Raw genomic sequence first — 17,583 nt, 5'->3', positions numbered from 1 at the left:
CCAGTCTTGTTTCCTAACATTGAAATCACTATGCAAAAAAGAATGAAATTCCTGGGGATTAGTTGTGTTGGCAAAAAAAGGAAGTAAAAGAAAGGATGAAGCATCCTAAGTAGTACACTTTCTAATGACCTATCGCATCTACATACCGGTATTAACACAGAAACAACTACAGAAGGATTCATGTTAAAAAAGATAATAAAGAAACTTACAGGCAGGTTAGGGCCAGTATGACTTGATTTCATATTCTTTTGCTATTATAATTTAAAACTAAACTTTAAGCTGATCAAATGCCTCTTAAAATTATATTAGCATTTAAGAGAAGTAACTTTCAGATAACTATGTGGTGGAAATGAAAGAATCAATATACACATGCTAGAAACTGGGGCTACCTATCACTTGAGCAGGTTGAATCTAATACATTTTAAAAGAAGACTACTTAACATCTCCTGTTATCAGCTATTCATCTACAAAAATATGCAAGTCTACAAAAATGCAATTATATTTGATGGAGAAAAAAAAGACTGATGTGTATGCTGTCCATCATACTATACAGATAGTACTAGATAATAGAAATGGGAAGAATCCAGGGAAGCATTTTCTTTGTATTTTATCTGCTAATACGTGTTCTAAGCCACATGGACTTCTACACCTCACAGCCTTAATAAAAAATGTTCCATTATTTGATTGAATTGTGTTTTGCATGTCTCCATTCATTCCCTGCTTTCAGCTAAATGTTACGTTCAGGTCTACATGTTCATTTCAGTCTGCCAGAAGGAAGAACGCAGCTGCCTGTACCAGAGGGGAGTGCAAGAGTGTTGTCCACTGTGACAACAGTTGCCTTAGAAAAGTAATTTGCACATTTCCCAACCACTGACCTGCCAAAAATGGGAACAGGCCAGAATGGAGGGGAGGGAACATTGTTGGCAGATGACAGTGTAAGCGAGTCTGGAATAGCAGGGACTCAGGCCTGTTTTCACGATAAATTCTAAACAGAGTCTCTGTGCTGAAAATAAGTCATAGACAGAAAGTACTCTTCTGGGCTGGAGGGTATCACCTGGCAATCCTCAGAGAGATCAGCATTAGGAGGCTTTCTAAAAGCCTCATAATTTATTTAAATCCATGCTAGGAGGTCATTAAAATCTTTCTTACAAACTCTGTAGAAATGTGACACTTGTTTGTCACAGAGATAATGAAAATACACACATATAAAGAAAATGTAGCAGAAACAGGGGCTGATGTGGGTGTTTGCTATATGCCAAGGATGTTACATGCAGTATATAAAGGTGACATACAATATTGTCACCCATCTTTAATGATATATCTGAGTCACTAAACAGACATGTTGATAATACCACTATACACCCTTTTCCATGTTTTATTTGTAGCACATTTTTAAAATACTTTTCTGCCTTAAAAGACATGCACCAACTAGTAGAACAGACTAATGTGATTACTGTAGCCAAGACTTCATAAACACTAACGGAGTCACTTGTGTCAATGCTCTGATAATGTGAGAGAAATGTTTGTCCAGAAACGGATTTGCTGAATTTGTGAAATATTACTCATCTTTAAATATTCAAATTTCAAACTGATATTTCCCCTGTGATGCTTTTCTTAAAAAGCTAGTTCTATACTCTGTTTGTATCATTTCTATCAAACACATATCCAATTTTCCAATTTGCAGTTTTCCAAGCATAGCATAACAACTTCTCTCAGAAGTGTCTGACCACCTATTACAGCGGTCCCACACTTCCGCTTAGTTTCATTAGACAGCTTCACTGAATTCCCCCAGAACTCCTGCTGTTACGATGCCCCTGAAGCAAAACCACGTCAGCTTTCTATTTCTGATCTTCCTTGGATTTTGTTGTCCAAGGTGGCAGAAGTACAGTTAAACCATATGAAGATGTGACAGAAATAGGCACACCGGGGAGTAACTGCCTCAGTTACTGCTTTAGAGAGGACAAAATCAGCTTGATCTTCCCTTACCAAATCTAGCCTCTCATGTTTTGATTTACGAACGTTAACAGAGAACACAAATTAACCAGAATTGTTTTCTGTCAGACGGTGATTTAAACATCTTAAGTTTCTATTACCTAGATGGTACCCTTGGTATTAGCATAATTTTCCTCTGCTATGCCTACCTATATATGTTTTGAATCATGTTGGGAAATTTTACTTTTAATTTACAAGAAGTTCACAAAAAAAAAGTAACAGGAACTTGAAATACTAACTGAAAATATTTGCAGGGTTCTATGCAAAATTGTTAAGTAAATGCGCTAAGATATAAGGGGTCTCTGTGTTTTATTTATGCCAGTTTAGTAAGTATTTATGTGGCCTTATGTAATCTCACATTTTATAAGCATACCGATTCAAACAGTTCTATATTGGCAAGAAATACACTGTACTAATTCTTCTAGCATTCACAGAGAGGACCTGATGGCTGTAACGGTGTGTAAGGAGGTAGTAAAAAGCAGCCTCCTCTGCCCCTGGAGAGCAGCTAATCACCACTCAGCTGCTGTGCTCCTGAGAAAGAAGCTTCTCCCCTGCCCCAGCCATCCCAAAGGGAGGTCTGCAGGAACACGGGAGGAAATGCTGCCATCTCTAAAGTGCTCGGGGACTGAACCCAACTCACTCGTGCCAATGTCAAAAGATGCATTTCCTGTCCTTGTCAGTACAAAAGCCAAAGAGACTCTGGCAACATCTCCTTAAATTTGAAAGCGCACAGCATTCCTGAAAAGAAAATTATGTACTGTATTGTACATCCTCTGTGCTCAGCAGTCCATTAAATCCTGTGTGGAAAACCCATGGCAAATTTATTTAATAAATCATAATTTATTAGAGAGTAGACTTTTACCTTTGCAGGCTTTGAACACGGATGGATTCGTACTGCAGAAGAGGGCTTTGTAGTCTCATGAATAATGCTCGCTGAGATGTAGGATGGAGTTCAAAACCATTCTGTGTGTGACATGAGAACAACCTGTAATAGAAACAGACAAGCTGCAATCTACATGAGTGGTAACTACAGGTCAAATAAATGATTACAGGAGATAAAGGTCTGTTAAAATAGTTTGCCTCTATTCTATAATCTGAAGTTACAGTAGCAGGAAAAGTTACCTTTCTATTTCCTACTAAAATATATGTTATCTGATTTTTTGGTTCACTAGATCCTGTGTTTTCAGGATTTATTTTTTTTTTACCTTTTTTTAAATACATTGATACAAATACAGAACTTGCAAGCACTTTTCACCATGTAATTAAGGCTCAAATACTGCCAGCCTTACTCAGACTAAACTTCCTTAAAAGCTGAAGGCAATCTTCCAAATATTTCAGAACTCAAGCCACAGATGTCTAAATAATTAACTTTTAAAAACAATTTATAGCAAAAATTTTCAACAATTACACACATGGACTGACAAATTGAATCTATAAAGAAGAGGCATGTTTAATAAATACCTTAAATTTATGTGATAATATACATATATTAAAGCTTATATAAAACACTGGTTACTGGCATTGTATTTCTAGAGGAATGCAGCAATAAAAGCAGTATGCCTGTATGACCTGCTATATTTCTTGTGTTTTCTACTCTTGGTTTTGAAACCATAGTCTTTATTATTGTACTAATCTCAAAACCAGGTAGTTTATTTCTTTGCCTCTCAGTGAGCGGTGTTTCCACTTACAAACCAGAAGACTGTTTCTCCATCAGTTCATTTGCTGATTTTCTGTAATACGGAGCAGTCTCAACTAGCAAGACACATTTACTGTTTTGCAGATGAGTAAATACAGATCTTTCTAGAGAAACTGTTTACCAACTATCTAGGGATAATCCTATCAGCAAAACTTGGGCATTTCTCAGTGTGGAGGAGAGCCACCATTACGAAAAGGAATAAATAGCAGATGTTATGAGTACAAAAATAAGGCATATAGTCACAGTGAATGTTACACTGGAATTTGACCAAGACAGAAGAATAAACATCTTTCTAAAAACCAGAAAAATATAAGTTCCTCATAGGCTTTATTTAAGGCATTTCTCCCTCCCGTAAAATTTAGGACTTTGATAACTAAAGAATTGATAACTAAAGAGTAAAATTAACAAGGAACACTACATAAATGCTATAGAAAAAGTACAGAAGACAAAAAATGTTGATCTGCTAAGAAGAGCAGAGCACAAGGCTCGAGGTATAACTAGATACACACATGCATACACTCAGATGGACCGTGCTTACACAGGAATGGGCTTTTTTCTCCCTTAAAACCTGAAGATTTTCCTAATCAGAGAATACCCAGTGATATCTAAAGAAAAAATTCACCCTCCGAATAAGAGGCTAACCAGCGTATGAACATCCTCTGAAGATCAACAAGTCTGCCAGCTAAAACATACATAAAGTCAACTTAATCCACACAGAAGTGTTTTGGTCTGTTTTTAAGGTTTTTCTCCTGCAATTTTTTTATTTATGTTATGAAATTTAGAGTCTAATTGTCCTACCATTCTGACTCATATTCTAATTGCTTGAATAGATAAATATGAGATAAACTGCAACACAGTTATGTAGTGAAAAATAAACCCAGGACTGGCTGGCTCTAATGAAAAAGCATCAAACACTATAAACCACAATTCTAGATTAAATGCAGCAAACAAAATATGGCGTTTACATCCAATCTGGCCTTCAAAATAGAACTATAAATTTCTTTTTAAATGACTTATTAAATGATTAAGATGAACGCACATTTACCTAATTGTTTGGCTGCTTTAGTTACCAGAAATTAATTTTCAATACCACGTATGTGAAAACCAGATAAGCCATTAATGTCCAACATTTAAGATGAGCAAAGAATTGAAAGGGTGACAGCACATGAGCAAAGCAATACAATTATGTTTTGCTAGTATTTTTTCTCAAATTAATTAAAAGCCGGTACTATGAAATATGTGTAGGTTTCAAAAATTACCTTTCATTTCACTGTTGTCAATGAACGCCGATCTGTTTTATAAAATAAGACATAAGAAGTCAGCTGCAATATAGAGAATTAAAACAAAAAACAACTTTATAAGTAAAATGTAAACTATTCAGGTTCAATCTTAAAGATTATTGTATGTATAAACATATGTGCAGATACATGTATTACACAGATGTGCAGATATATTTACATACATTTGATAAATGTGAAAATCATCACACATTCCAGTGCAAATACATGCATACAGCATCATTCAAATTGCTAGATCCTAAAAGCTAAGAGACTGAGATATCCTCCAGGTGAAAATAAGGGGAAAACCCCCAGAAAAATAACAAAATTTCTTCAGGATTACTTGGTTCACAATCCCTTTAGCTGTCACTGTATTTCTCAATTGTATAGCAGAACTGGAATTTATGATTAGCAATCAGCTGGCTATATTCTGCTGGCAAAATACTATCATACCTCCTTCGGCACAGTGGAAGCCAGTTTAAAGTCTAGAGCATCCTATTCGACCAGCACTTGTCTATTTTAAAATTTGCCTTTAAAACATGAAAGCCACATTTCTATGTAATACAAAGAACACTATAATATATAATTTACTGACAAATACATGGTAATAGTAGGACTTCAATTCAGTTGCAAGGTTGAGAATCAGAGTCTCAGGAAAAGTGTGGGAATATGCACCTATGAATTCTATTCTTATTCGAGAAAGAAACAGTTTGTACAAACAACTGTATTCAGAGCATAATTCAAAGCTTCTGGTGAGACTAGCGTAGGAAGGCAAGCTTCTCTCTGTCTGTCTTTATAGTTTAGTGCCTTAGTATAGAAGAAAATTTTAGTCACTGCAGAATTGCATGCTGACAGTATTCAGTTAATACACTGTGTACAAAATAGCGCAGTCCTCAAAACTAAGACAAGTACTCAGTTTTAAATTATTTTTCAAATTATTACAAGATGTCAACATTTCAGTCACAAACAATCTCCTAGAAAACACAGGTCACAAACACTGAGTACATTATTGTTTATAAGTCAAAAATTAATGAATTGGGACTCCTAATTAAGGAAGTACCCTACTAATTCCATGATCAAGATGACGAAAGTTCATATTACACACCTGTGGTGTGATTTCTGTTCCTCAAATGTATATAAACGGCCTTTTAACCTGAAATTTTGTATCTCAGATATCCTTGTACAGCAGCACCAAAGATATAACATTGCTAGAACTTTTTTCACTTTTTTCAATTTTTTTTAAGCAGTTAAGACTTATTAATTCCTAAAAATTATTTTTAACACAACAGAGATTGGGCCCATAAGCATTATGACTTACATAACCACTGCAATTAAAAGCAGCAAAGCCCACATTTAAAATTGTTAGGCCTCTTTTGTGTCATTTCTTGCAACGCTGCCAAATACACTATTGTAATCTTCTTCAACTTTCTACATAGGTTTTGTCTTGTCTCTGTTCGTAGGTTTCTCCAGAAAATTATTTCCATATTGCTGCTTGGAGCGACTTTAATATCATCCATTTGTTATGCAATGAAAATTCTGCTTAAGAATTTTTATCCTAGCAAAAATAAATAAAGAGGGCAAGTGATCTGAAGTATCTAAAGAATAAGTTTACTCTAGTGTATTAGGCTGTGAAACAGTTTGCCATGTTGCTTATTAAAATCATGTGAATTGGACAAGCTACTGCTCAATGAAGAGCCAAAAGATCCTCTTCTCTTTTTACAAATTAGAGAACTGTAGAATTTACACAGATTCTACTTTACAGAGATATAAAAGCCCGAATGTCTCTATAACATAACCACAGAGTAAGGCCAAGTGAGAAAAGACACTTCTCTTGCATTGAAGTTGATTGTGTATCTGCTGATAACTTTGTGATAAATTCTTGATTAGATCTGTCCAATAGAGTGCACAATAAATGGCAGTCCAATGTATTCGCTGTTATCAGGTAATTTTCCCTTTGTGTTTAACCAGAGTAACTCCAGTAGTAGCTAAGGAAAAATAATACTGTACAAATTATTCTATAGTAAGTTCTGTATTGAGGGAAGCACTCCTATCATCTGGATAACGATCATTCATGCTCTGAAATATTCTTATGGCCTACACCACTATAAATATATGACCATCTAAACAAGTGCTGCTGCTTTAGTTGCCCACTAGTGAGAAGTTTACTTCAGAGGTTCCTAATTTCACAAGAAAATTGAGACCTCTGTTCCGGTCCATACTTGCTGGACTAATCATAAAGGCTAAGCAATACTGCAGCAAGTGTATGTTCTACTCTACTCTTGGATGGAGATCCCACTAATAATTAGTTGGACATAAAATACACGTCTGAATGCTTTCTAAAAAGCAAATTTTTACAATGGTTCCTAATTAAAAATATCTGAAAATAGCTATACAAAATATGGATACCAATCTACCCAATATATTTTTGTATTGTCAAGAAGAATAGTGCATCACAGTGACATGTTTATATGATGTTGTGAATTGAATTCATAAAGTAATGGTTGTTAATGTGCTGTAACTACTCTTAAAACTGTCACATCAAAATTTAAATTTTATCTGTTTCATTAAGTGCTATACTCCTCTCAGAGACCACGAATGAACAAAAACAGAAAGAAATCTCCTTTCCAATAAGCTCTTTGCAATCAATAGGGCTAAAAGATGAAGGTGCAAGTCAGAACAGCAGGTTTATGTCTTTATCAAGATTTGAACGTCTTAGAAAATCAGGAAGGCTTTCTGACTTCTAATACATTATAGGTATTTCATCATGCACTTGCATTGCACTAATCATACATTTTTAATCACTCTAAGGGCAACTGTGCTTTAAGCATTTGATTTCTTAGAACCATTTTAGGGTTTAGAGATTAATTCTGTTTCTTCTACAGAACTGAAACAGAGCAAGAGATAATCTCTGACGTTTGAACACTGGGAAATGCTGCAAGACTTTTAAAAAGTTATGTAATAATCCCTGTTCCCATCCTTTACAAGAATGCTGTGCTAGAATTATCTTATTCCTATTATTTTCAGTGTGAAATAAAATAAAACTAACAAAGTACATAAACTAAGTTGCATATTTTCTGCTTACGCAATATTTCCTTGCTTAATAGGGATTAACATTAGAGCTTTTTTCAAGCAATATAATAGATTATGGAACTCCCCAAACCTTATATATCTAGAAGTTACATAAACAGCCATTGACCTTTGCTTGGTTGTAGTTCCTTCTGAGGTGTTCACTTTAATACCTTATATTTAGATTTGAACATAAAACTTTTTGCAATGGTCTGGGGTGAAAAACCTAACCAACCTGCCCCGCAGCAGAATAACTATTACAGCTTGTGAGGGAAAAATCAAACCAGAGCATGAAAGACAGACACGTGAAATGTCACGAGATAGGAAATTAGAGCTGAGATAAGAACTCTTAGAGAAGACTTTCTCTTTAACAAGATACTAGGTCCTATTCAAAATACATTTAGCCGACTTATTTCACTGATGTTAGCTCTGATCTAGAAATGTGGGCATCACTCCAAGGGTGTACCTCTTTCCCTACCATCTGTTATCACAAGGAGAGACACCCACGTTATACTCATTTCCCTCCCCCAGTAAATAAGTAAATAAATAACTTTGACAGCTGGCAGGACATTTTCCAGGAGAACATCGCAGCATGAGAACTGCCTCCTCCCATAACAGCTGTTGTCTCTACAGCATACAAGGGAACTCATTGTGCAAACACGGGTGGCTTCTCTACAGTAGGAATCCTGGAATGATAATTAGTTGTGAGGTAGCATCATTTTTGCCAAGTATGAAAGCTGCAGGGGAGATTTTTATTTCGCTGCTTAAAATTTTGTTTATAGAAAAATATTTAGTATTTGGTTTTTCTCCTGTGTGCATAGCAATTTTAACTTCTGTCAAGGACTGATGGTGCTTATATTTATGTTAAATATAAGGCAATGAGAGCAACAGAAAAAAAGTCAGATGCTTACATTTTGCGAGAAATCTAGCTTTACCACAGCATTTGACAAAGTAGTTGAAATTAATTACCTAGTTTTACGTGTAATACGATTTTTCTTTTGAGACGGCATATTTTTACAGAAAAATCCTACGTTTTGGTTTCATATACAGGGAAGAGATTCAAATTCAGGCAGAAGAGTCAACACTTGAGATTAGCTGAGTCACTGTATTGTAGCAACAGACCTCTCTCAGTAGGAAGCAAATAGATTAGCTAGCCTCATCCAAGAGGTGAGGACATCGCCATCCAGGAATATGATTAAAAGCAGAATCCAAAAATCTTGCATCTTTAGCACCAAGGACACTCAGTTATATCATTATAAACTTAAATAGCATCTACATAATATAGAGATGATTAACAGATGCGGATCAGTAAAGGTTACGTCATAAAAATAGACTAGTCTGCTGCACACTGCAAGAGTTTCAGTCGATGCTGTGTTTATGTAGTAAATTAACCCTTAAATTTGATGTCTCTGTCTCCACGAAGCCTTTACTGGGATATTATTTACAGCCCTCAGTTCATTAATGAGGTAGCACAGCCTTGTCTTTTATCCACTAGTGAGTCTGAAGGCTCACAAATAGCTCTGATTATAGCCCTTAAAAAAAAAAAAAAAAAAAAAGACATTAAAATAGGATGATGAATTCAGTCATCTGAGTTATCTTGTTTGAGGGAGAGCATCTTGCAGCATACAGTAAACTTCTAAGATTTTCTGTATTATTATTGTCTACAGGAGTAGACATTCACTAGTAGTATTAAACAATATTTGTGCCCTTCAGCAGCTGCTTCTCTATGGTTTCTTCACATTTTGTAACACAGAACTAGATCTCTGACATTGTACTGTCTTTTCACATGCATTTATGAGTTAGATGTTTGCATTATTGTAGTACTGCATTATTTTTAATACTGAAATTATCTTGCCTGTCAGCTGCAACAGGTAGAAAGTACTTTGAATGCACTTAAACACACAATACCTGCAATATCTCCCAGACAAGTAGCTCTCTATTGTATTAGATGGATGAAAAATTCGCAAAAGGGCCTCTTAAACAGTGTTCAGGGTTCCATAGTTTTAAAGAATATATCCCTGATAAAAGTAAATAGCTAGAAGAAACAGATTATTGTGTCCTGACTCGTACTACAGCGAAATGTTTCTCCTTTACTGGCTCAGGTCACTAAAAGCTGCATTTCCCTAAATTTCCAATTCATTTCCGAGGCTACAGATCAAACACCAGTGAAGTGAATACAAATCTTAACCAACTATCTAACAGGGTTAGAGGGTTTAGCTCTGCAGGGCCTTTGGGAAGAAGCATACCTAGATAAAAGTGTACTTGTGAAGTCCCTCTTTTTTTTCCCTTTATTTTTTTCTATTGCTGTCTGCCCAACTAACAGACACACAGCATGGGTGTCCAGGCTGGGTTAGCACCACACTGGCACACCACTGCTCGCTCATGCAATTTCTAATTGTACTGGGATCACAACTTTGCAAAGATTTATGGTATTTTGCTGGGGAGAAGGGGTGACAATTTCAAGACAATAGAAAAGTAATTTTAACATTACTCTCCCCCACAAAGGAAATCCAGTGGAGTGATCAGACAGGGACTTGGTTCCATTGCCCATTCTGTCACTGCTCCCCTGTTGATGCCCATACATAAAATGCGAATACTATTGCCTACTATTATTTGCAGTACGATCCCATACCCTTGGGAAAAAAACAAGTAAAGGCTTAAAAAAATATCACTACCTTTACAGTATAAAGTCACGTCTCATCACTTGGCAAATCTTCATCAAGTCACGAAACAAATTTTTAGTAATGTTTTTGAATTCCAAGAGAATAAAACTTTGGTTGAAAAAGAGAAGACAAGGTTTCTTGTTTGGTGATATGATGCAACCTAACACTTGAAAAGGCACCTACACTACAGCAGCAGGTTCTATGGAAAGGCACAGTGCCAGGTAGGTGCAGAAGATGGGAATACAGTATCACATATAAACAAATTACAAGTCTGCAGTTGGGCATTCAGTCGATAATTAACACATAACAAACTACTAAATCTTTTCCTAAATACTACAAACACGAAAGCTCAATTCTTTAATTTATGTTAGAGAAGTGATTTTAAGATTTGTGACAAAAGATAATATGGCAGCTTGTATTTTATAACATAAAGCTGATGAGTACAGATTGGACAGTTTTATGTTATTTTAAGACATAAGTGGAAAGCATTACCTGGGAAAGAGAACAGAGGTACTCTTTGATTGTATTACAGCGTCCAGGTTTGCTTTCATTCAGAAAGTCCTGCTCAGTGTCAAGGCTATGAAGAACCCTGCAAGACACAAACACAATGAAAAATTTGTCAATAACTGGGCTTGCGTTTTCAGAACCGACTACTCATAAAGAGAAGTATTCCATCATTTCAATTACTCAGATCAGCCACGATACCTTCCCCTTCGCATTACTAATGATTTATTTATTTGGATCATGAAGATATGATCCATACCACGAAGATAAGATATATATGGACATGTCTTCACCAGGTTACTACGGTGAATTGGATTGAGCTTTCCACAGCTAGTAAATGCTGCATTCAACATAACTGCATTAATGCCTACATTTTCAGTCATTTATTTTGTATATTTTGCAAGATTGCAGTTCTGTTTTACTAAGCAACTAATTTGTCACAGCCAAAACAGATGCTATTTCCAGTATATCTACAAAAACATTAGTACACTATCATTTGTAATGTGGTATTAATTGTGCTAGCTAGTAAACCAATTTAAAGCATAGGTCAGAAATATCCACTGAAATTCTTAACAACCAGATGGCTCAGTCATAGTGCTGCTGCTTGTTAAAAAGATAGTTTTGTTCACAGCAGCGTTCTGAGAATAGCTGGGGTTTTTATTTCAAATGCAGAAACAGAAGAATGATACTGCATGTTTACATTTGGTGTTCAAATACTTATAAGTAGGAAACAGAAAAGCAAACATCAGCCTTTTTATTCAAATTCACAAATGAGGAAAGGAAAAAATTAGCAGTCTATTAATAGAGTGCCTCTCTCCAATTGTGGATTATTGCACATGGCTTTGTTTTCCAGTCTACCTTCAGCACGTGCCACTCACTCACAACCATCCTTATTTGGCGGATCCATAGTTATTGTATTTCTGGCACAGAGAGAAAGTTCATTGTTTGAACAAAACCATGTTCAAATGTGCGACTGTTGGGAGAGGTTTGATAATGAACTGGAATGGCAGTTAAAAGTTATTAAACTGATAATCAAAAACCTCCACTGCAAAAAATTTAGGAAATTTAAACAAATACATTAACAACACATACATTAAGGTAATCACAAATAATTCTCACAATAGATTTTACAATTTTAGAACATCTCAAAGTTGACCTGAGTAACTGGTTTCCCCAATATACCTGTTTGCCCAAGGGGCTAGGGGGAAAAAAACAAACCCCACAAACACATAAATGAAAACCTTTTCATTCAGAAGCTTACCAGCAGTTAAGACAAAACTGATTTACTTAAGACTATGCTTACTTTAAGTGAATATGTAATAAATTTTGTATCTGAAATGAACATTTAAAGAGAAAAAAACTCCTCCAAAACAGAGAATTAATGACAGATAGGCTGAAAACTAGAAGATTCTATATTTTGGCTTTATATTCTGATTTTGCATTTCCCATCCGGTGAGGTATGTTAACATTCAGGTTAGGCCTGTACCATGGGCTCAATAGAAGCAGTCCTGCAAATCTGTGAAATGGGCATAAAAGAAGAAACAGGAAAGGAGAGAGGACAAACCATAATGTAACTGCAGAAATCCAGGGATATGCAAAACAGCAGCAAAGCCAGGGAGGTAGCACTGGGGGGGGAGGGTACTACCAAAGAAAGCAATTGAAGGGCGATGGCAGTGCAGACCGTGGCGATGGTTCATAGAGATCTGGGAGTCGCTGCTTTAGTGCATGCGTGCACATGTACCCGCATATTCTCCTCCACTGGTTTCTGAGCAATAACCATTGAAGTGTGACCTGTACACTTTGAAGCAAGAGAGTAACTTCAGGCATCTTCATTCCATTTGAAAATTCAAAATCCTAACAAAATTTGTGTGCAAAATGGTGACCTTCTTTCCAGAAGTAATCTAGTTCTTAGCTAGTAACAGACCACTTCTTAGTGACTGCCTGTAACCAAAGGAAATACCTGCCAGCCCTGTCAATCAGTTTTCCTCCAAAACATTGTGTTTCATTTCTGTATTTGTAGCTCCATTTTTCAGTGCTGACAAAACTTGACTTGTCATAACCAGGCTGATACATCCATAGCCAAGACTGCCTTCCCACCACAGAAGAATATGAAAGCATGGGTCCAGTGATGATGGTTCCATGTGTATTAAAGAAAATTTAAGAGATAATGAAATAAAACATAATAAAACATGCTTGGTAGAAACATGAAGACTGAAGAACGGTAGAAATAGTAGAAGACATAATAAAACATGCTTAGAAGAACATGAAGAATGTTACTAGGCCAGTCATAGGGGTTTAGTGGCAGTTAATGAAAAAAAAAAAAACAACCAAGTTGCAGCAGAATCTTACTGTAATTAAGCTGCACGTTATGGAAGCCAATCCCTGCAAAACAGTAGCATGTCCTGAGAGATGGATTTTACTTAACTGGACATTGATGAATGAATGTATCTGAAAGCAGAACATTTCTGAAATGTTGTAGAAACACGCTAGACATTACTATTTGTGTGACTGCATTATGAGATTTGCTACTGTGTCTGACTCTGCATCTTACTTGCTCCCATTTGCTGGTCTTGCTCTCCTCTTGTGTGTTATCATTAAGAAAGCAAAATATCTGGGAAAATTATTAGTTATGAAATCCCTTTAATTATAGCCTGCAGATACTAGCACAGTAAAAGTCATCCAATAGATTACTGGTATAATCTGTTAGAGTAACCTTGTAAAAAAACAAGGATAAGCCACTTTAACAACATATATAAGAAAATTAGTTTTCATACTTTCAGTCACCAGAAGATTCCACAAGCTCAGTTTCCAAGCAAAAATAGAAACAAAAAAACTTCAGCTTAAGTATAAAGAATGAATTTTATATAGAAAATTTAATCAGGAGAGGGAAAAAAAGGCACTTTCTTAGTTTGCCAAGGAAATCCACTATTATGCTTGTTCCAAATCTCCCAGCTTCTGTTCTTAACCTACCAGTCCTGCTGAAAACCCTTCTCTACTTCTGGCAATATATTCCATTAGCAAATCTCAGTCCGAAGACAGACTGGAAAGTTCTACAAGGTTCCAGTGGTGTTTATCTTCTGATGTTGTAGAAATGCACCTTCAGATAAGATTTGGGACTGCAAGCACACACCCTGCCAGCTGTTACAAAACCAGCAGAACAAAAAAGTGTATTATTAGAAATAACATTAATAAGAGAGCCAGGGGGATTTCATGGACCCATTAAGCTGATTTAGGCTGAAGAGATTTGGTTCAAAGGAAAATTCTAATATTTCATAAATGAAGTACGAAGTACTCAGTGGAGTATTTTAACATGGCAACAATTACTGTGCCCTGAGTAATAAGCTGATAGGTGATGCAAGTGCGATGCCTCTAGTTGCACTGCAGTATGAGTCACTACCCGAGATAAAGGAACAGAGCAGAACCCCAGCAAGACTGCTAAAAGCTGTAACATACTTAAAGTGTGCCTGCTCCAGTGATGCAGCGAGAATGATACTTTCCTCCTCGGCTGAATTTTCAGTGTGCTGAATCTTCAACTGCGTAGTCAGTGCCTAGTTTGTTTTCTCTCTGAAAAGCCAAAGGAGCTACATAGTAAAAATGCTGTCAAATCTATATTCCATGCCTTTTTTATAGTTTTCAGACATGTTTCTGGAATTTCACATCAGCTCTTATATGGGAAAACCTTTAGAAGACAGTGGGTTTGTATAGACATATGTAAATAATGCATAGGCGTAAGCATAAAACAATGAGGTATGTGAGAGGCTTGAATTGCATTGCACAGCAGGTAAAAATGCACACTACAGAAAGAGGTCCCGTTGAAAATTCAACTGTCAGACTGTCTCAAAATCTCTTCCTTTTAATTATAAGCTATGGATATTGCATACACCTCAGGAAAACACAATTTCAACACGGATAAGAAAGGGAAACCAGCTCTCCACCAATCTTCCCAGCTGGAAGAAAGATGACAGGACCTTTCTTTGCCCCATCACTTTGAGTCCTGTGTGAGGGTATGGGTATAACACAAGGTTTCATAAAGACAGGGGTTTATACTTCCTAACTGCTGTGCAGCACAAAAAATTACTGATGGTTTCCCACACCTTGTGCATACAGTCAGAGAGGGCTGAGAGAAGCTGGAACAGGGTACAGGACAAGTGAATTCCCTCGCTGACCGCAAAGACAGCTCCACAATGCCAAACAGCCTGTGTACAGAGCATTTTCAGTAACTGTATTTGAAGGTATGGTAATATTTACTCACCAGATTGTCCCATATTTACGACAGACAGTTATGAGATTGCATAGAATCACAGAATCATTTAGGTTGGAAAAGACCTTTAGGATCATCAAGTCCAACTGCTAACCTAGCACTGCCAAGCCCACCACACATACCAAGCGACGGCTATTCCAAACACCTAAGGATTTTTCAAGATGTAGGTGCCTGAGTCGATAAGACTTATAACTGCATCCTTAAAGTGAAAACTCCTTTAAAGGTTTTGCTCTATCAGTCATCACTCTCACTATCTTCCATGCTAGGTCCTAAGTAACTAAATGGCCTTATTATTTCTATTGGATGTATCTTATGCTAAAAGAGAAGTCACTGAAAGAAATGAGGCATTGAGACCTCATTTAAGGATCCATCTTATAAATTAACATTCACTTCTGGTATGCAATATTTGTGAAAAAAAGTTCGTGGAACTAGTTTTCAAATAAATTGAGGTTTTTAATATCATTAAATACTGTACAGTTCATTCTCATATTGTCATGTGATCTTTCAGAAAGCATTAAGTATTTTAAGTTCTTGTATTCTTCCATTCCAAGTTAATTCTAGCCTTTCAGAGATTTTTATTCTGATTTTTTTTCTATAATCTTGTCTCAGTGCAAACATAGAAAGTGTTGGAACATTAACAACCTACTTCGTAATATCTATCCTGTTTATTTGTATCCCATCTCCATTTTCAATATTTTATGACCGTAGAAATTATCCTCCCCAACCAAAAAAAAAAAAAAAATGCTGACAATTTTACTTGCAAGTATAAAGAAAGCAATCCATGCTCAAGGCTTAAATGCAGCTATATCCTACAGATATTTCACTTGAGTCACTTAGGCTGAGAATGGTTTCAATCCAGTTATTTTAATCTTTAGTAATATAAATTAAAAGTTTTCTAATCACAACCGAGTAAACCTGCACTCTCTCTACAGTCCTGTCCATCTTTTCTTGCTGTCAAGACAAGACAGACAAAATTACATCTAAACTTTTTTTCCATATTTGAGCTTTGATTCAAAATGAGCTTTAGTACTGATGGTTATCTAAAAGCACCCTTCAGTTCACAATGGCCAGAAAGGAATAAAAGAAAACTAACACCAAAACACAAAATCACCACCCACAAAGGATCTCCAGTCCCTGGTATAACGCATCTAACTTCTTGTACAACCTTCCACCTTTTTAATAAACCTGGAATATCCACCGTCATGCTATCCATCAAAGCATAAAACATTTGTGACCTCAGTAGTCAGGCTTCTCACCTCCCATCAATTTACCCCCAAAAGGGATTAATTCTATCTTTTCACAACTTCTTAGAACTCCCCTTAGAGAAATTCTAGCCTGATTGCATTATCATCTCACTCTTTTTATGGCTCTCCTGTTAGAACTCTAAATGTGACTGCTTCATTAAACAAAACAATTTTAACATGGGTGGTCTAAAGCAGGTATAAAATATTTTACCAGGACTTGAGTGATAAAGGAAGGCTTTGCTCCATTGAAGATCTGTAGAATTAAAGCTACACTTAAAACAGTTTGGAAAGTTTTGTCAATAAGACATTTCCTTAGTCCATCTGACATTATTGCCAAGGGAGAAGAACCCAGGGGAGTTACTGACACTGACTGTTCAGTGTTACGAATATGCAAAAATAGGACCTACTAACATGGATGTATGTAAGGGGGAAAAAACAAAAGGACATTTGAACACATTTAAGTGTTGGGAAAAAAACACAACAAAAAACCAAGCAAAAAACATGTAAGTTTCACTAAGTTTCAAACCTTCCCCTCCAAAGAAAACCACCAAAACCTTAAATCACCCAACCTAAGAAGCTGCACACTGCCTCCCTTATCAAGTTCTGCAGCTAAAAATACGTAATATACTAGAAGTAGTGCCTAGGAAATATATACTGATGGACAGACTATATTTCTTTTAAAGAATTGTCTGAAACGTTCTATATTCAGCCCAGAAGGTGGTGAGGCAAATACAACGTAAACAGGTACATTCTCACTGGAATGTCATGCACTATTCCTCATAACCATGTTGTAAAAATAAATACTTAAGATAGGTTTGAACAATTGAAACAGAGAGCTTATTCTTGACAGAGTACCAAACACAAGCCACCAAATGCCATC

This window comes from Numenius arquata, chromosome 8, assembly GCF_964106895.1.
Source record: "Numenius arquata chromosome 8, bNumArq3.hap1.1, whole genome shotgun sequence".
NCBI lineage: Eukaryota > Metazoa > Chordata > Aves > Charadriiformes > Scolopacidae > Numenius > Numenius arquata.
This window is presented reverse-complemented; position numbering follows the sequence as displayed.